This window comes from Amblyraja radiata, unplaced genomic scaffold (assembly GCF_010909765.2).
Source record: "Amblyraja radiata isolate CabotCenter1 unplaced genomic scaffold, sAmbRad1.1.pri S47, whole genome shotgun sequence".
In the NCBI taxonomy this organism is placed as follows: Eukaryota; Metazoa; Chordata; class Chondrichthyes; order Rajiformes; family Rajidae; genus Amblyraja; species Amblyraja radiata.
This window is the reverse complement of record NW_022630153.1, coordinates 98322-117706: the sequence shown is the minus strand read 5'-3', so window position 1 is coordinate 117706 and position 19385 is coordinate 98322.

Genomic DNA, 19385 nt, shown 5'->3' with positions numbered 1-19385 from the left:
ACTAAAACTAGTGTGTAACAATCCGGATTTGATCGGGGTGATTATGGTAAATGAACCGTTCGGAGGTAGTGACCATAACACGATAAAATGCTGAGGCTTTATAACATGCTGGTCAGACCGCACATGGGATCAGTTTAGGGCCCTATATATGAGGAGGTATTTACTGGCGTTGGAGAGGGTCCAGAGGAGGTTTATGATCATGATGGCTTTAACATATGATGAGCATTTGTCTGCATTGGGCCTGCACTCGCTGGAGTTTAGAAGAATGAGGGGGAACCTTATTGACATTTACCGAACAGTGAAAGGCCTGGATAGTGTGGATGTAGAGAGAATATCTCCACTAGTGGGAGAGTTCAGGATTAGAGGTCACAGCCTCAGAATTAAAGGGCATTCCTTTGCGAAGTAGATGAGGAGGAATTTCTTTAATCAGAGGGTGGTGAATCTGTGGAATTATTTGCCACAGCAGGCTGTGGAGGACAAGGCAATGGATATATTTAATGCAAAGATAAATAGCTTCTTGATTAGTACGGGTGTTAGGGGTTATGGGGAGAAGGCAGTAAATTGGGGTTAGGAGGGTGAGTTGATCAGCCATGATTAAATGGCAGAGTAGACCAGATGGGCCGAATGGCCAAATTCTGCTCCTATCACGTATGACCTTAAGACCGTAAATATCACCAACAGCATACCCTGCATCAACTACATTGAAGGTGTGGTCAATAAGGCACACTGATGTCTCATCTTGCTTGAAAGATAAATGAAGTTTGGCATTTCTCCAGTGACTCACACCAACATCTCCACATGAATTGTGAAAGAACCCTGCTAGGTTGCTGCACACCATGGCTTGGGACCAGCTCTATCCAAGACCACATTAACATGTTTGATTTTTTCAAGAGTTAACAAGTTTCACGGATACATGCCGTTAGCGCCACGCATCTCTAAGTTGCGTCCACGAGTTCCGATGTTACAGCTACGTTAATCGTACGTTATTACCACGAGTTTTAACTCGGGGTACCTCATGTGTCAACTCTCAGTATGAGACAGGGGTTTAAATTGCTGGGAGCTTAGTTTAGTTTAAAGATACAGCACGGAAACAGGCCCCCTCGGCCCACGGACTCCACGCCGACCATCGATCACCCGTTCACACCCTAGTTCTATGTTTTGTTTTTGAGATACAGTGTAGAAACAGGCCTTTCGACAGCGCCGACCATCGATCAGCCGGTCACACATTATTTCTGTGTTTAGTTCAGAGATACAGCGCGGAAACAGGTCCTTCGGCCCACCGAGTCCATGCTGACCAGCAATACCCGCACACTAGCACTATCCTACACACACTAGGGACAATTTACAATGTTGCCAAAGCCAATTAACCTACAAACCAGCACATCTTTGGAATGTGGGAGGAAAGCAGAGAAATCGGTGCTGGCTCGAAGGGCCGAATGGCCTCCTCCTGCACCTATTTTCTAAAACCCAGGCAGGTGAAGAGTCCAGATTCAGGAATGTTTTATTGTCACGTCCCAGATTGCAGAATGAAATTCTTACTTGCAGCAGCACAACAGAATATGTAAACAGGCAAACTCCGTACAGACAAGCACCCAAAGTCAACATCAAACCATGGTCTCTAGCGCGGTGAGGCAGCAACTCTAATAACGTTCCACCTTGCTGCCCCTAACATGGATATCACCCAGTCAACCACACAAAGCAGTCTCCCCATTCCACCCCCTGAGGGCCTGTCAGAAAGCATTATATCAGGATGCATCATAGCTTGGTTTGGGAACAGTTCCATCCACACAGCAACAGGCTCTTCGGCCCACCACATCCATGTTAGCCCTTTTTTCCCCATCGATTGTTATGGTTATACAATTGCCAAGTGTAACAGGATACAGTGTTTGCATGCAACCCAGGTAAGTCGTACTATAGAAGGCCATAAGTGATAGGAGCATAATTAGGCCATTTGGCCCATCAAGTCTACTCTGCCATTCAATCATAGCTGATCTATCTCTCCCTCCTAACCCCATTTTCCTGCCTTCTTCCCATAAGCTCTGACCACGACTAATCAAGAATCTATCCATCTCTGCCTTAAATACATCCACTGACTTGGCCTCCGCAATCCTCTGCGGCAAAGCATCGACAGATTCACCACCCTCTGACATTCCTCCTCAACACCTTCCTAAAAGAAAGTCCTTTAATTCTGAGGCTATAACCTGTGGTCTGATGCTCTCCCACTAGTGGAAACATCCTCTCCACATCCACTGTATCCAAGCCATCACTATTCTGTATGTTTCAATGGGGTCCCCCCCTCATTATTCTAAACTCCAGCGAGTACAGGCCCAGTGCCGTCAAATGCTCTTCACATGTTAACTCACTCATTCTTGGGATGGTTCCTGTAAACCTCTTCTGGATCCTCTCCAGAGCCAGCACACACTTCCTCGGATACGTGGCCCAAAATTGCTCACAATATTGAGTACAAAACAGACTTAGAGTCAGGGGAGAGGGAGACACAGAGATACCTTTCTGACCTTTCTGTCCTGGGCCTCCTCCATTGTCAGAGTGAGGCCAACGCAAATTGGAGTAACAGCACCTCATATTTCACTTGGGCAGCTTACACCCCAGCGTTAGGAATATCGACTTCTCTAACTTCAAGTTACTCTTTCTTTCCCTCTCTTAAGAAGAGTTCAGTATAGGAGCAAGGAGGTCCTCCTGCAGTTGTATAGGGCCCCAGTGAGACCACACCTGGAGTATTGTGTGCAGTTTTGCTCTCCAAACTAGAGGAATTACATTCTTGCTATTGAGGTAGTGCAGCATAGGTTCACCAGGTTAATTCCGGGGATGGCGGGACTGTCATACACAGAGAGAATCGAGCGGCTGAGCTTGTACACTCCGGAATTTAGTAGGATCAGAGGGGATCTTATTGAAACATATAAGATTGTTAAGGGTTTGGTCACCCCGGCCAACAGGCCCCATCAACACTTGTCCCATCTGAAGCATCTTGCCCCATCTACACTAATCCCACCCGACCAACATGCCCCATCTACACTAATCACACCCCGACCAACATGCCCCATCTACACTAGTCCCACCCCGGCCAACATGCCCATCTACACTAGTCCCACACCAGCCAACGTGCCCCATCAACACTAGTCCCACCCCGACCAACATGCCCCATCTACACTAGTCGTACCCCGACCAACATGCCCCATCTACAATAGTTCCACCCCGACCAACATGCCCCATCTACACTAATCCCACCCGACCAACATGCCCCATCTACACTAGTCCCACCCGACCAACATGCCCCAGCTACACTAGTCCCACCCGACCAACATGCCCCATCTACACTAATCCCACCCGACCAACATGCTCCATCTACACTAGTCCCACCCGACCAACATGCCCCATCTACACTAGTCCCAGTCGACCTACATGCCCCATCTACACTCGTCCCACCCGACCAACATGTCCCATCTACACTAATCGCACCCGACCAACATGCCCCATCTACACCAATCCCACCCGACCAACATGCCCCATCTACACTAGTCCCACCCAGACCAACATGTCCCATCTACACTAGTCCCACCCGACCAACATGCCCCATCTACACTAGTCCCACCCGACCAACATGCCCCATCTACACTAGTCCCACCCAACAAACATGCCCCATCTACACTAGTCCCACCCGAGCAACATGCCCCATCTACACTAGTCCCACCCGACCAACATGCACCAACTACACTAGTCCCACCCCGACCAACATGCCCCATCGACACTAATCACACCCGACCAACATGCCCCTTCTACACTAGTCCCACCCCGACCAACATGCCCCATCTACACTAGTCCCACCCCGACCAACATGCCCAAACTACGCTAGTCCCACCCCGACCAACATGCCCCATCTACACTAATCACACCCGACCAACATGCCCCATCTACACTAGTCCCACCCGACCAACATACCCCATCTACACTACTCCCAACCGACCTACATGCCCCATCTACACTAGTCCCACCCCGACCAACATGCTCCATCAACACGTCCCACCACGACCAACATGCCCCATCTACATAAGTCCCACCCCGACCAACATGCCCATCTACACTAGTCCCACCCTGACCAACATGCCCCATTAACAAGTCCCACCCGACCAACATGCCCCATCTACACTCGTCCCATCCCACCCAACATGCCCCATCTACACTAGTACCACCCAACAAACGCACCATCTATACTAGTCCCAACGCGACCAACATGCCACAGCTACACTAGTCCCATCCCGCCCAAAATGCCCCATCCACACTAGTCCGACCCTGACCCGAATGCCCAAACTACACTCGTCCCACCCCTTCCAACATGCCCCATGTACACTAGTCCCACCCGACCAACATGCCCCAGCTACTCTAGTCCCACCCCGACCAACATGCCCCATCTACACTAGCCCACCCCGACCAACATGCCCCATATATACTAGTCCCACCCCGACCAACATACCCCATCTAAACAAGTCCCAACCTGACAAACATGCCCTATCTACACTTGTCCCACCCCGACAAACATTTCCCATCTACAATAGTCCCACCCCGACCAACATGCCCCATCTATAATATTCACACCAGACCAACAGGTCCCATCTTGACCAGTCACACCCCGACCGACATGCAGCATCTAAACTTGGTCCACCCTTTCCACCATGCCCATTCTACACTAGTCCCACCCCGACCAAGATGCCCCAACTACACTAGTTGCACCCCGACCAACATGTCCCATCTATACTAGTCCCAACCCGACCAACATACCCCATCTATACTAGTTCCAACCCGACCAACATGCCCTATCTACACTTGTCCCCCCCGACCAACATGCCCCATCTACACTAGTCCATCCCCGAACAACATGCCCCATCTACACTAGTCCCACACCAGCCACCATGCCCATTCCCTCTAGCCCCACCCCGACAAACATGTCCCATCTACACTAGACCCACCCCGATCAACATGCCACATCTACACTAGTCCCACCCCGACCAACATGCCCAATCTACACTAGTCCCTCCCTACCAACATGACCCATTATACCAGTCTCACCCCGACCAACATGCCCCATCTTCACTAGTGCCACCCCGACTAACATGCTCCATCTAGACTAGTCCCACCCAGACCAACATGCCCCATCTATCCAAGTCCCACCCCGACCAACATGCCCCATCTGTACTAGTCCCAACCCGACCCACATGCCCCATCTACACTTGTCCACCCCGACCAACATACCCCACCGACACTAGTCCCACCCGACCAACATGCCCCATCTACACTAGTCCCACCCCGACCAACATGCCCTGTCTACACTAGTCCCACCCGACTAACATGCCCCATCTAGTCTCGTCCCATCCCTTCCAACATGCCCCATCTGCACTAGTCCACCCTGACCATCATGCCCCATCTACACTAGTCCCACCCCGACCAACATGCCCCATCTATACTAGTCCCACCCGACCAACATGCCCCATCTATACTAGTCACAACCCGACCAACATGTCCCATCTATACTAGTCACAACCCGACCAACATGCCCCATCTACACATTTTCCACCCCGACCAACATGCCTCGTCTACACTAGTCCCACCCCGACCAACATGCCCATTCTACACTAGTCCCACCCCGACCAACATGCCACATCTACACTAGTCCCACCCCGACCAACATATGCCATCTACACTAGCCCCACGCAGACCAACATTCCCCATCTACACTAGTCCAACCCCGACCAATATGCCCCGTCAACACTAGTCCCACCCCGACCAACATGACCCATCTACACTGGTCCAACCCCGACCAACATGCCCCGTCAACACTGGTCCCACCCCGCCCAACATGCCCATCAACACTAGTCCCACCCCGACCAACATTCCCCACCTACACTAGTCCCACCCCGACCAACATGCCCCATCTACACTAGTCCCACCCCGACCAACATGCCCCATCTACACTAGTCCAACCCCGACCAACATGCCCCATCTACGCAAGTCCCACCCCGACCAACATGCCCCATCTACACTACTCCCACCCCGACCAACATGCCCCGTCAACACTAGTCCCACCCCGACCAACATGCCCCATCTACACTAGGCCCGCCCCGGTCAACATTGTACGTTAAAGCACATGGTATTGTGGGTTCAGTATTGATGTGGATCGAGAACTGGCTGGCAGACAGGAAGAAAAGAGTAGGAGTAAACGGGTCCTTTTCAGAATGGCAGGCAGTGACTAGTGGGGTACCGCAAGGCTCAGTGCTGGGACCCCAGCTATTTATAATATATATTAATGGTCTCGATGAGGGAATTGAATGCAACATGTCCAAGTTTGCGGTTGACACTATGCTGGGGGGCAGTGTTAGCTGTGTGGAGGATGCTAGGAGGCTGCAAGGTGACTTTGATATGCTGGGTGAGTGGGCAAATGCATGGCAGATGCAGTATAATGTGGATAGATGTGAGGTTATCCACTTTGGTGGCAAAAACAGGAAAGTAGACTATTGTTGAATGGTGGCCGATTAGGAAAAGGGGAGATGCAACGAGACGTGGGTGTCATGGTACACCAGTCATTGAAAGTAGGCATGCAGGTGCAGCAGGCAGTGAAGAAAGCAGATGGTATGTTAGCATTCATAGCAAAACAATTTGTGTATAAGAGCAGGGGTGTTCTACTGCAGTTGTACAGGGTCTTGGTGAGTATTGCGTACAGTTTTGGTCTCCTAATCTGACGAAAGACATTCTTGCCATAGAGGGAGCACCGAGAAGGTTCACCAGACTGATTCCTGGGATGGCAGGACTTTCACATGAATAAAGACTGGATAGATCGGCTTGTACACGCTAGAATTCAGAAGATTGAGGGGGGATCTTATAGAAACTTACAAAATTCTTAAGGGGTTGGACAGGCTAGATGCAGGAAGATTATACCCGATGTTGGGGAAGTGCAGAACTAAAGGTCACAGTTTAAGGATAAGAGGGAAATCTTTTCGGACCGAGATGAGAAAATCATTTTTTACACAGAGAGTGGTGAATCTGTGGAATTATCTGCCACTGAAGGTAGTTGAGGCCAGTTCATTGGCTATATTTAAGATGGAATTAGATGTGGCCCTTGTGGCTGAAGGGATCAGAGGGTATGGCGAGAAGGGACACTGAGTTGGATGATCAGCCATTATCATATCGAATGGCGGTGCAGGCTCGAAGTTCCGAATGGCCTTCTCCTGCATCTATTGTCTATGTTTTAATGTGTCTATGCCCCATCTACACTAGTCCCACCCCGACCAACATGCCCCATCTACTCTAGCCCCACCCCGACCAACATGCCCCATCTACTCTAGCCCCACCCCGCCCAACATGCCCCATCTACACTCGTCCCATCTGACCAAAAGGCCCCATCAAGACTAGTCCCACCCCGACCAAAATGCAGCACCTACACTTGGCCCCCCCCCCCCCACATACCGCATCTACACTCGTCCCACCCCTACCAACATGCCCCATCTACACTAGTCCCACCCCGACCAACATGCCCCATCTACACTAGCCCCACCCCGACCAACACGCCCCATCTACACTAGTCCCAGCCCGACCAACATGCCCCATCTACACTAGTCCCACCCCGACCAACATGCCCCATCTACACTAGTCCCACCCCGACCAACATGCCCCATCTACACTAGTCCCACCCCGACCAACATGCCCCATCTACACTAGTCCCACCCGACCAACATGCCCCATCTACACTAGTCCCACCCGACCAACATGCTCCATCTACATTTGTCCCACCCGACCAACATGCCCCATCTACATCTACATTAGTCTCACCCCGACCAACATGCCCCATCTACACTAGTCCCACCCCGACCAACATGCCCCATCTACACTAGTCCCACCCCGACCAACATGCCCCATCTACACTAGTCCCACCCCGACCAACATGCCCCATCTACACTAGTCCCACCCCGACCAACATGCCCCATCTACACTAGTCCCACCCCGACCAACATGCCCCATCTACACTAGTCCCACCCCGACCAACATGCCCCATCTACACTAGTCCCACCCCGACCAACATGCCCCATCTACACTAGTCCCACCCCGACCAACATGCCCCATCTACACTAACCTCACCCTGACCAACATGCCCCATCTACACTAGTCCCACCCCGACCAACATGCCCCATCTACACTAGTCCACTTGCGACAATATGCCCCACCTAAACCTAGTAAACCCCGACCAACATGCCCCATCTACACTAGAAAACCCCGAACACCATGCCCCATCTACACCAGTCCCACACCAGCCACCATATCCCATCTACACTAGTGCCACCCCGACCAACATGCCCCATCTACTCTAGCCAAACCCCGACCAAAATGCCCATCTACACTAGTCCCACCCCGGCCAACATGCCCCACGTACTCTAGTCCCACCCCGAACAACATGCCCCATCTAACCAAGGCCCACCCGACCATCATGCCCCAACTACACTAGTCCCACACCAACCAACATGCCCCATTACACCAGTCCCACCCGACCAACATGCCCCATGTACATTAGTCCCACACCAGCCAACATGTCCCATCTACACTAGTCCCACCCCGAACAATACGCCCCGTCTACACTAGTCCCACCCCAACAAACATGCCCCATCTACATTAGTCCCACCCCGACCAACATGCCCCGTCTACACTAGTACCACCCCGACCAACATGCCCCCATCTACACTAGCCCACCCCGACCAACATGCCCCATCTACACTAGTCCCACCCGACCAACATGCCCCATCTACACTAGTCCACCCCGACCAACATACCCCATCTACACTAGTCCCACCCCGACCAACATGCACATCTACACTAGTCCCACCCCAACCAACATGCCCCATCTACACTAGTCCCACCCCGACCAACATGCCCCATCTACACTAGTCCCACCCCGACCAACATGCCCCATCTACACTAGTCCCACCCCGACCAACATGCCCCATCTACACTAGTCCCACCCCGAACAACATGCCCCATCTACACTGGTCCCACACTAGCCAACATGCCCCGTCAACACTTGTCCCACACCGACCAACATGCCCCATCTACACTAGTCCCTCCCCGGCCAACATTCCCCATCTACACTAGTCCCACCCAGACCAACATGCTCCATCTACACTAGTCCCACCCCGACCAACATGCCCCATCTACATTAGTCCCACCCCGACCAACCTGTCCCATCTACACACATCCCACCCCGACCAACATGCCGCATTTACACTAGTCCCACCCCGAACAACATGCCCCATCTACACCAGTCCCACACCAGCCACCATATCCCATCTACACGAGTCCCACCCCGACCAACATGCCCCATCTACTCTAGCCAAACCCCGACCACATGCCCCATCTACACTAGTCCCACCCCGGCCAACATGCCCCACCTACTCTAGTCCCACCCCGAACAACATGCCCCATCTACACAAGGCCCACCCGACCATCATGCCCCAACTACACTAGTCCCACACCGACCAACATGCCCCATTACACAAGTCCCACCCGACCAACATGCCCCATCTACATTAGTCCCACACCAGCCAACATGTCCCATCTACACTAGTCCCACCCCGAACAACACGCCCCTTCTACACTAGTCCCACCCCAACAAACATGCCCCATCTACACTAGTCCCACCCCGACCAACCTGTCCCTTCTACACTAATCCCACCCCGACCAACATGCCCCATCTACACTAGTCCCACCCCGACCAACATGCCCCATCTACACTAGTCCCACCCCGACCATCATGCCCCATCTACATTAATCCCACCCCGACCGACATGCCCCATCTACACTAGTCCAACCCCCACCAACATGCCCATAACTACACCAGTCCCACCCCTACCAACATGCCCCATCTACACTAGTCCCACCCCGACCAACATGCCCCATCTACACTAGTCCCACCCCGACCAACATGCCCCATCCTACCTAGTCCCACCCCGACCAACATGCCCCATCTAGCACTAGTCCCCACCCCGACCAACATGCCCCATCTACATCTAGTCCCACCCCGACCAACATGCCCCATCTACACTAAGCCCCCCCCGACCAACCATGCCCCATCTACACTAGTCCCACCCCGACCACATGCCCCATCTACACTAGTCCCACCCCGACCAACATGCCCCAACTACACTAGTCCCACCCCGACCAACAAGCCCCATCTACACTTATTCCCCCCGACCAACATGCCCCATCTACACTAGTCCCACCCCGACCAACATGCCCCATCTACACTAGTCCCACCCCGACCAACATGCCCCATCTACACTAGTCCCACCCCGACCAACATGCCCCATCTACACTAGTCCCACCCCGACCAACATGCCCCATCTACACTAGTCCCACCCCGACCAACATGCCCCATCTACACTAGTCCCACCCCGACCAACATGCCCCATCTACACTAGTCCCACCCCGACCAACATGCCCCATCTACACTAGTCCCACCCCGACCAACATGCCCCATCTCCACTAGTCCCACCCCGACCAACATGCCCCATCTACACTAGTCCCACCCCGACCAACATGCCCCATCTACACTAGTCCCACCCCGACCAACATGCCCCATCTACACTAGTCCCACCCCGACCAACATGCCCCATCTACACTAGTCCCACCCCGACCAACATGCCCCATCTACACTAGTCCCACCCCGACCAACATGCCCCATCTACACTAGTCCCCACCCGACCAACATGCCCCATCTACACTAGTCCCACCCCGACCACATGCCCCGATCTACACGATAGTCCCACCCCGACCAACATGCCCATCTACCTAGCCCCCCCGACCAACATGCCCCAGTCTAACCTAGTCCCACCCCGACCAACATGCCCCATCTACACTAGTCCCCACACCGACCAACATGCCCATCTACGCTAGCCCACCCCGACAACATGCCCCATCAGACACTAGTCCCACCCCGAACCAACATGCCCATCTACACTAGTCCCACCCGACCAACTGCCCCAGTCTACCTAGTCCCCACCCCGACCAACATGCCCCATCTACACTAGTCCCCACCCGACCACTGCCCCATCTACGCTAGTCCCACCCCGACCAACATGCCCCATCTACACTAGTCCCACCCCGACCAACCTGTCCCATCTACACAAATCCCACCCCGACCAACATGCCGCATTTACACTAGTCCCACCCCGAACAACATGCCCCATCTACTCTAGCCAAACCCCGACCACATACCCCATCTACACTAGTCCCACCCCGGCCAACATGCCCCACGTACTCTAGTCCCACCCCGAACAACATGCCCCATCTACACAAGCCAAACCCCGACCACATGCCCCATCTACACGTCCCACACCGACCAACATGCCCCATTACACCAGTCCCACCCGACCAACATGCCCCATGTACATTAGTCCCACACCAGCCAACATGTCCCACATCTACACTAGTCCCACCCCGAACAACACGCCCCTTCTACACTAGTCCCCACCCCAACAAACATGCCCCATCTACACTAGTCCCACCCCGACCAACCTGTCCCTTGTACACAAATCCCACCCCGACCAACATGCCCCATCTACACCAGTCCCACCGGAACAACATGCGCCATCTACACCAGTCCCACACCAGCCACCATTTCCTCTACACTAGTCCCACCCACCCCCCAACCAACATGCCCCATCTACACAAGGCCCACCCGACCACCATGCACCATCTACACTAGTCCCACCCCGACCACAGGGCCCCATCTACACTAGTCCCACCCCGACCAACGAGCCCATCTACACTAGTCCCACCCCGACCAACATGCCCCATCTACACTAGTCCCACCCCGACCCACATTGCCCCTCTACACTAGTCCCACCCCGACAAACATGCCCATCTACACTAGCTCCCACCCGCCAACATGCCCCATCTACACTAGACCCATCCCGACCACCTGCCCCATCTACACTAGTCCCACCCGACCAACATGCCCCATCTACACTAGTCCCACCCCGACCAACATGCCCCATCTACACTAGTCCCACCCCACCAACATGCCCCATCTACACTAGTCCCACCCCGACCAACATGCCCCATCACACAGTCCCACCCGACCAACATGCCCCTCGACACTAGTCCCACCCCGACCAACATGCCCCATCTACACTAGTCCCACCCCGACCAACATGCCCCTCTACACTAGTCCCCACCCCGACCAACATGCCCCATCTACACTAGTCCCACCCCGACCAACATGCCCCATCTACACTAGTCCCACCCGACCAACATGCCCCATCTACACTAGTCCCACCCCGACCAACATGCCCCATCTACACTAGTCCCACCCCGACCAACATGCCCCATCTACACTAGGCCCACCCCGACCAACATGCCCCATCTACACTAGTCCCACCCCGACCAACATGCCCCATCTACACTAGTCCCACCCCGACCAACATGCCCATCTACACTAGTCCCACCCCGACCAACATGCCCCATCTACACTAGTCCCACCCCGACCAACATGCCGCATCTACACTAGTTCACTCCCGACCAACATGCCCATCTACACTAGTTCACTCCAGACCAACATGCCCATCTACACTAGTCCCACCCCGACCAACATGCCCCATCTACACTAGTCCCACCCGACCAACAATACCATCTACACTAGTCCCACCCCGACCAACATGCCCCATCTACACTAGTCCCACCCCCCACCAACATGCCACCATCTACACTAGTCCCCACCCCTACCAACATGCCCCATCTACACTAGCCCACCCCGACCAACATGCCCCATCTACACTAGTCCCACCCCGACCAACATGCCCCATCTACACTAGTCCCACCCCGAACAACATGCCACATCTACACTAGTCCCACCCGACCAACATGCCCCATCTACACTAGTCCCACCCCGACCAACATGCCCCATCTACACTAGTCCCACCCCGACCAACATGCCCCATCTACACTAGTCCCACCCCGACCAACATGCCCCATCTACACTAGTCCCACCCCGACCAACATGCCCCATCTACACTAGTCCCACCCCGACCACCAAGCCCCATCTACACTATTCCCACCCCGACCAACATGCCCCATCTACACTAGTCCCGCCCCGACCAACATGCCCCATCTACACTAGTCCCCACCCCGACCAACATGCCCCTCTACACTAGTCCCACCCCGACCAACATGCCCCATCTACACTAGTCCCACCCCGACCAACATGCCCCATCTACACTAGTCCCACCCCGACCAACATGCCCCATCTACACTAGTCCCACCCCCGACCAACATGCCCCATCTACACTAGTCCCACCCCGACCAACATGCCCCATCTACACTAGTCCCACCCCGACCAACATGCCCCATCTACACTAGTCCACCCCGACCAACATGCCCCATCTACACTAGTCCACCCCGACCAACATGCCCCATCTACACTAGTCCCACCCCGACACACATGCCCATCTACACAGTCCCACCCCGAACAACATGCCCCATCTACACTAGTCCCACCCCAACCAACATGCCCCATCTACACTATCCCACCCCGACCAACATGCCCCATCTCACTAGTCCCACCCCGACCAACATGCCCATCTACACTAGTCCCACCCCGCGACCAACATGCCCCATCTACACTAGTCCCACCCCGACCAACATGCCCCATCTACACTAGTCCCACCCCAGACCAACATGCTACCATCTACACTAGTCCCACCCGACCACATGCCCCATCTACACTAGTCCCACCCCGACCAACATGCCATATCTACACTAGTCCCACCCCGACCAACATGCCCCATCTACACTAGTCCCACCCCGACCAACATGCCCCATCTACACTAGTACCACCCCGACCAACATTTCCCATCTACACTAGTCCCAACCCGACCAACATGCCCCATCTACACTAGTCCCACCCCGACCAACATGCCCCATCTACACTAGTCCCACCCCGACCAACATGCCCCATCTACACTAGTCCCACCCCGACCAACATGCCCCATCTACACTAGTCCCACCCCGACCAACATGCCCCATCTACACTAGTCCCACCCCGACCAACATGCCCCATCTACACTAGTCCCACCCCGACCAACATGCCCATCTACACGAGTCCCACCCCGACCAACATGCCCCATCTACACTAGTCCCACCCCGACCAACTGCCCCATCTACACTAGTCCCACCCCGACAACATGCCCCATCTACACTAGTCCCACCCAGACCAACATGCCCCTCTACACTAGTCCCACCACCGACCACATGCCCCATCTACACTAGTCCCACCCCGACCAACATGCCCCATCACACTAGTCCCACCCCGAACCAACATGCCCATCTACACTAGTCCCACCCCCCAACCAACTGCCCCATCTACACAGTCCCACCCGACCAACATGCCGCCAACTACACTAGTCCCACCCCGACCAACATGCCCCATCTACACTAGTCCCACCCCCAACCACAAGCCCCCTCTACACTAGTCCCACCCCGACCAACATGCCCCATCTACACTAGCCCACCCCGACCAACATGCCCCATCTACACTAGTCCCACTCCGACCAACATGCCCCATCTACACTAGTCCACCACGCCACCAACATGCCCCATCTACAATAGTCCCACCCCGACCAACATGCCACATCTACACTAGTCCCACCCCGACCAACATGCCCCATCTACACTAGTCCCACCCCGACCAACATGCCCCATCTACACTAGTCCCACCCCGACCAACATGCCCATCTACACTAGTCCCACCCCAACCAACATGCCCCATCTACACCAGTCCCACCCCGACCAACATGCCCCCATCTACACTAGTCCCACCCCGACCAACATGCCCCCATCTACACTAGTCCCACCCCGACCACATGCCCCACCTACACTGTCCCACCCCGGACCCAACTGCCCCATCTACACTAGGTCCCACCCCTGACCAACAGCCCCATCTACACGAGTCCACCCCGACAACATGCCCCATCTACACTAGTCCCACCCCGACCAACATGCACATCTACCCTAGTCCCACCCCGACCAACTGCCCCCATCTACACTAGTCCCACCCCGACCAACATGCCCCATCTACACTAGTCCCACACCAGACCACATGATCCCATCTACACTAGTTCCCCCCGACCAACATGCCCCATCTACACAAGGCCCACCCGACCACCATGCACCATCTACATTAGTCCCACCCCGACCAACATGCCCCGTCTACACTAGTCCCACCCCGACCAACATGCCCCATCTACACTAGTCCCACCCCGACCAACATGCCCCCATCTACACTAGTCCCACCCCGACCAACATGCCCCATCTACACTAGTCCCACCCCGACCAACATGCCCCATCTACACTAGTCCCACCCCGACAACATGCCCCATCTACACTAGTCCCACCCCGACCAACATGCCCCATCTACACTAGTCCACCCCGACCAACATGCCCCATCTACACTAGTCCCACCCCGACCAACATGCCCCATCTACACTAGTCCCACCCGACCAACATGCCCCATCTACACTAGTCCCACCCCGACCCAACATGCCCATCTACACTAGTCCCACCCCGACCAACATGCCCCATCTACACTAGTCCCACCCCGACCAACATGCCCCATCTACACTAGTCCCACCCCGACCAACATGCCCCATCTACACTAGTCCCACCCCGACCAACATGCCCCATCTACACTAGTCCCACACCAGCCAACATGTCCCACGTACTCTAGTCCCACCCCGAACAACATGCCCCATGTACACAAGGCCCACCCGACCATCATGCCCCAACTTCACTAGTCCCACACCGACCAACATGCCCCATTACACCAGTCCCACCCGACCAACATGCCCCATGTACATTAGTCCCACACCAGCCAACATTTCCCATCTACACAAGTCCCACCCCGAACAACACGCCCCTTCTACACTAGTCCCACCCCAACAAACATGCCCCATCTACACTAGTCCCACCCCGACCAACCTGTCCCTTCTACACTAATCCCACCCCGACCAACATGCCCCATCTACACTAGTCCCACCCCGAACAACATGCCCCATCTACACCAGTCCCACACCAGCCACCATATTCCATCACACATTCATACCCCGACCAACAGCCCCATCTACACATGGCCCACCCGACCACATGCCCCTCTGACAGCTTAGTCCCACCCCCGAACCAACATGACACCATCTACACTAGGACCACCCCGAACAACATGCCCCATCTACACTAGTCCCACCCCGACCAACATGCCCCCATCTACAATAGTCCATACCCCGACCAACATGCCCCATCTACATTAGTCCCACCCCGACCAACATGCCCCATCTACACTAGTCCCACCCCTGACCAACATGCCACATCTACACTAGTTCCCACCCCGACCAACATGCCCCATCTACACTAGTCCCACCCGACCAACATGCCCCATCTACACTAGTCCCAGCCCCGACCAACATGCCCCATCTACACTAGTCCCACCCCGACCAACATGCCCCATCTACACTAGTCCCACCCCCACCAACATGCCCCATCTACACTAGTTCCCACCCCGACCAACATGGCCCATCTACACTAGTCCCACCCCGACCAACATGCCCCAATCTACACTAGTCCCCCCCGACCAACATGCCTCATCTACATTAGTCACACCCCGACCAACTCCCCATCTACACTAGTCTGACCCGACCAACATGCCCCATCTACACTAGTCCCACCCCGACCAACATGCCCCATCTACACTAGTCCCACCCCGACCAACATGCCCCATCTACACTAGTCCCACCCCGACCAACATGCCCCATCTACACTAGTCCCACCCCGACCAACATGCCCCATCTACACTAGTCCCACCCCGACCAACATGCCCCATCTACACTAGTCCCACCCCGACCAACATGCCCCATCTACACTAGTCCCACCCCGACCAACATGCCCCATCTACACTAGTCCCACCCCGACCAACATGCCCCATCTACACTAGTCCCACCCCGACCAACATGCCCCATCTACACTAGTCCCACCCCGACCAACATGCCCCATCTACACTAGTCCCACCCCGACCAACATGCCCCATCTACACTAGTCCCACCCCGACCAACATGCCCCATCTACACTAGTCCCACCCCGACCAACATGCCCCATCTACACTAGTCCCACCCCGACCAACATGCCCCATCTACACTAGTCCCACCCCGACCAACATGCCCCATCTACACCAGTCTCACCCCGACCAACATGCCCATCTATACTAGTCCCCCCCGACCAACATGCCCCATCTACACTAGTCCCACCCCGACCAACGTGCCCCATCTACACTAGTCCCACCCCGACCAAACTGCCCCATCTACACAGTCCCATCCCGAACACATGCCCCACCTACACTGGGTCCCACACTAGCCCACATGCCCGTCACACTTGTCCCCACCGACCAACATGCCCCATCTACATCAGTCCCTCCCCGCCAACATTCCCCAGCTACACTAGTCCCACCCAGACCAACATGAACCACCTACACTAGTCCCACCCCGACCAACATGCCCCATCTACATTAGTCCCGCCCCGACCAACCTGTCCCATCTACAACAGTCCCGCCCCGACCAACCTGTCCCATCTACACAAATCCCACCCCGACCAACATGCCGCATTTACACTAGTCCCACCACCAACACATGCCCCCATCTACCTAGTCCAACCCGACCACATACCCATCTACACTAGTCCCACCCCGGCCAACATGCCCCACGTACTCTAGTCCCACCCCGAACAACATGCCCCATCTACACAAGGCCCACCCGACCATCATGCCCCATCTACACGTCCCACACCGACCAACATGCCCCATTACACCAGTCCCACCCGACCAACATGCCCCATGTACATTAGTCCCACACCAGCCAACATGTCCCATCTACACTAGTCCCACCCCGAACAACACGCCCCTTCAACACAAGTCCCACCCCAACAAACATGCCCCATCTACACTAGTCCCACCCCGACCAACCTGTCCCTTCTACACTAATCCCACCCCGACCAACATGCCCCATCTACACTAGTCCCACCCCGAACAACATGCCCCATCTACACCAGTCCCACACCAGCCACTATATTCCATCTACACAAGTCCCACCCCGACCAACATGCCCCATCTACACATGGCCCACCCGACCACCATGCACCATCTACATTAGTCCCACCCCGACCAACATGCCCCATCTACACTAGTCCCACCCCGACCAACATGCCCCATCTACACTAGTCCCACCCCGACCAACATGCCCCATCTACACTAGTCCCACCCCGACCAACATGCCCCATCTACACTAGTCCCACCCCGACCAACATGCCCCATCTACACTAGTCCCACCCCGACCAACATGCCCCATCTACACTAGTCCCACCCCGACCAACATGCCCCATCTACACTAGTCCCACCCCGACCAACATGCCCCATCTACACTAGTCCCACCCCGACCAACATGCCCATCTACACTAGTCCCACCCCGACCAACATGCCCCATCTACACTAGTCCCACCCGACCAACATGCCCCATCTACACTAGTCCCACCCCGACCAACATGCCCCATCTACACTAGTCCCACCCCGACCAACATGCCCCAGCTACACTAGTCCCACCCCGACCAACATGCCCCATCTACACTAGTCCCACCCCGACCAACATGCCCCATCTACACTAGTCCCACCCCGACCAACATGCCCCATCTACACTAGTCCCACCCCGACCAACATGCCCCATCTACACTAGTCCCACCCCGACCAACATGCCCCATCTACACTAGTCCCACCGCCACCAACATGCCCCATCTACACTAGTCCCACCCCGACCAACATGCCCCATCTACACTAGTCCCACCCGACCAACATGCCCCATCTACACTAGTCCCACCCCGACCAACATGCCCCATCTACACTAGTCCCACCCCGACCAACATGCCCCATCTACACTAGTCCCACCCCGACCAACATGCCCATCTACACTAGTCCCACCCCGACCAACATGCCCCATCTACACTAGTCCCACCCCGACCAACATGCCCCATCTACACTAGTCCCACCCCGACCAACATGCCCCATCTACACTAGTCCCACCCGACCAACATGCCCCATCTACACTAGTCCACCCCGACCAACATGCCCCATCTACACTAGTCCCACCCCGACCAACATGCCCCATCTACACTAGTCCCACCCCGACCAACATGCCCCATCTACACTAGTCCCACCCCGACCAACATGCCCCATCTACACTCATCCCACCCCGACCAACATGCCCCATCTACACTAGTCCCACCCCGACCAACATGCCCAAGCTACC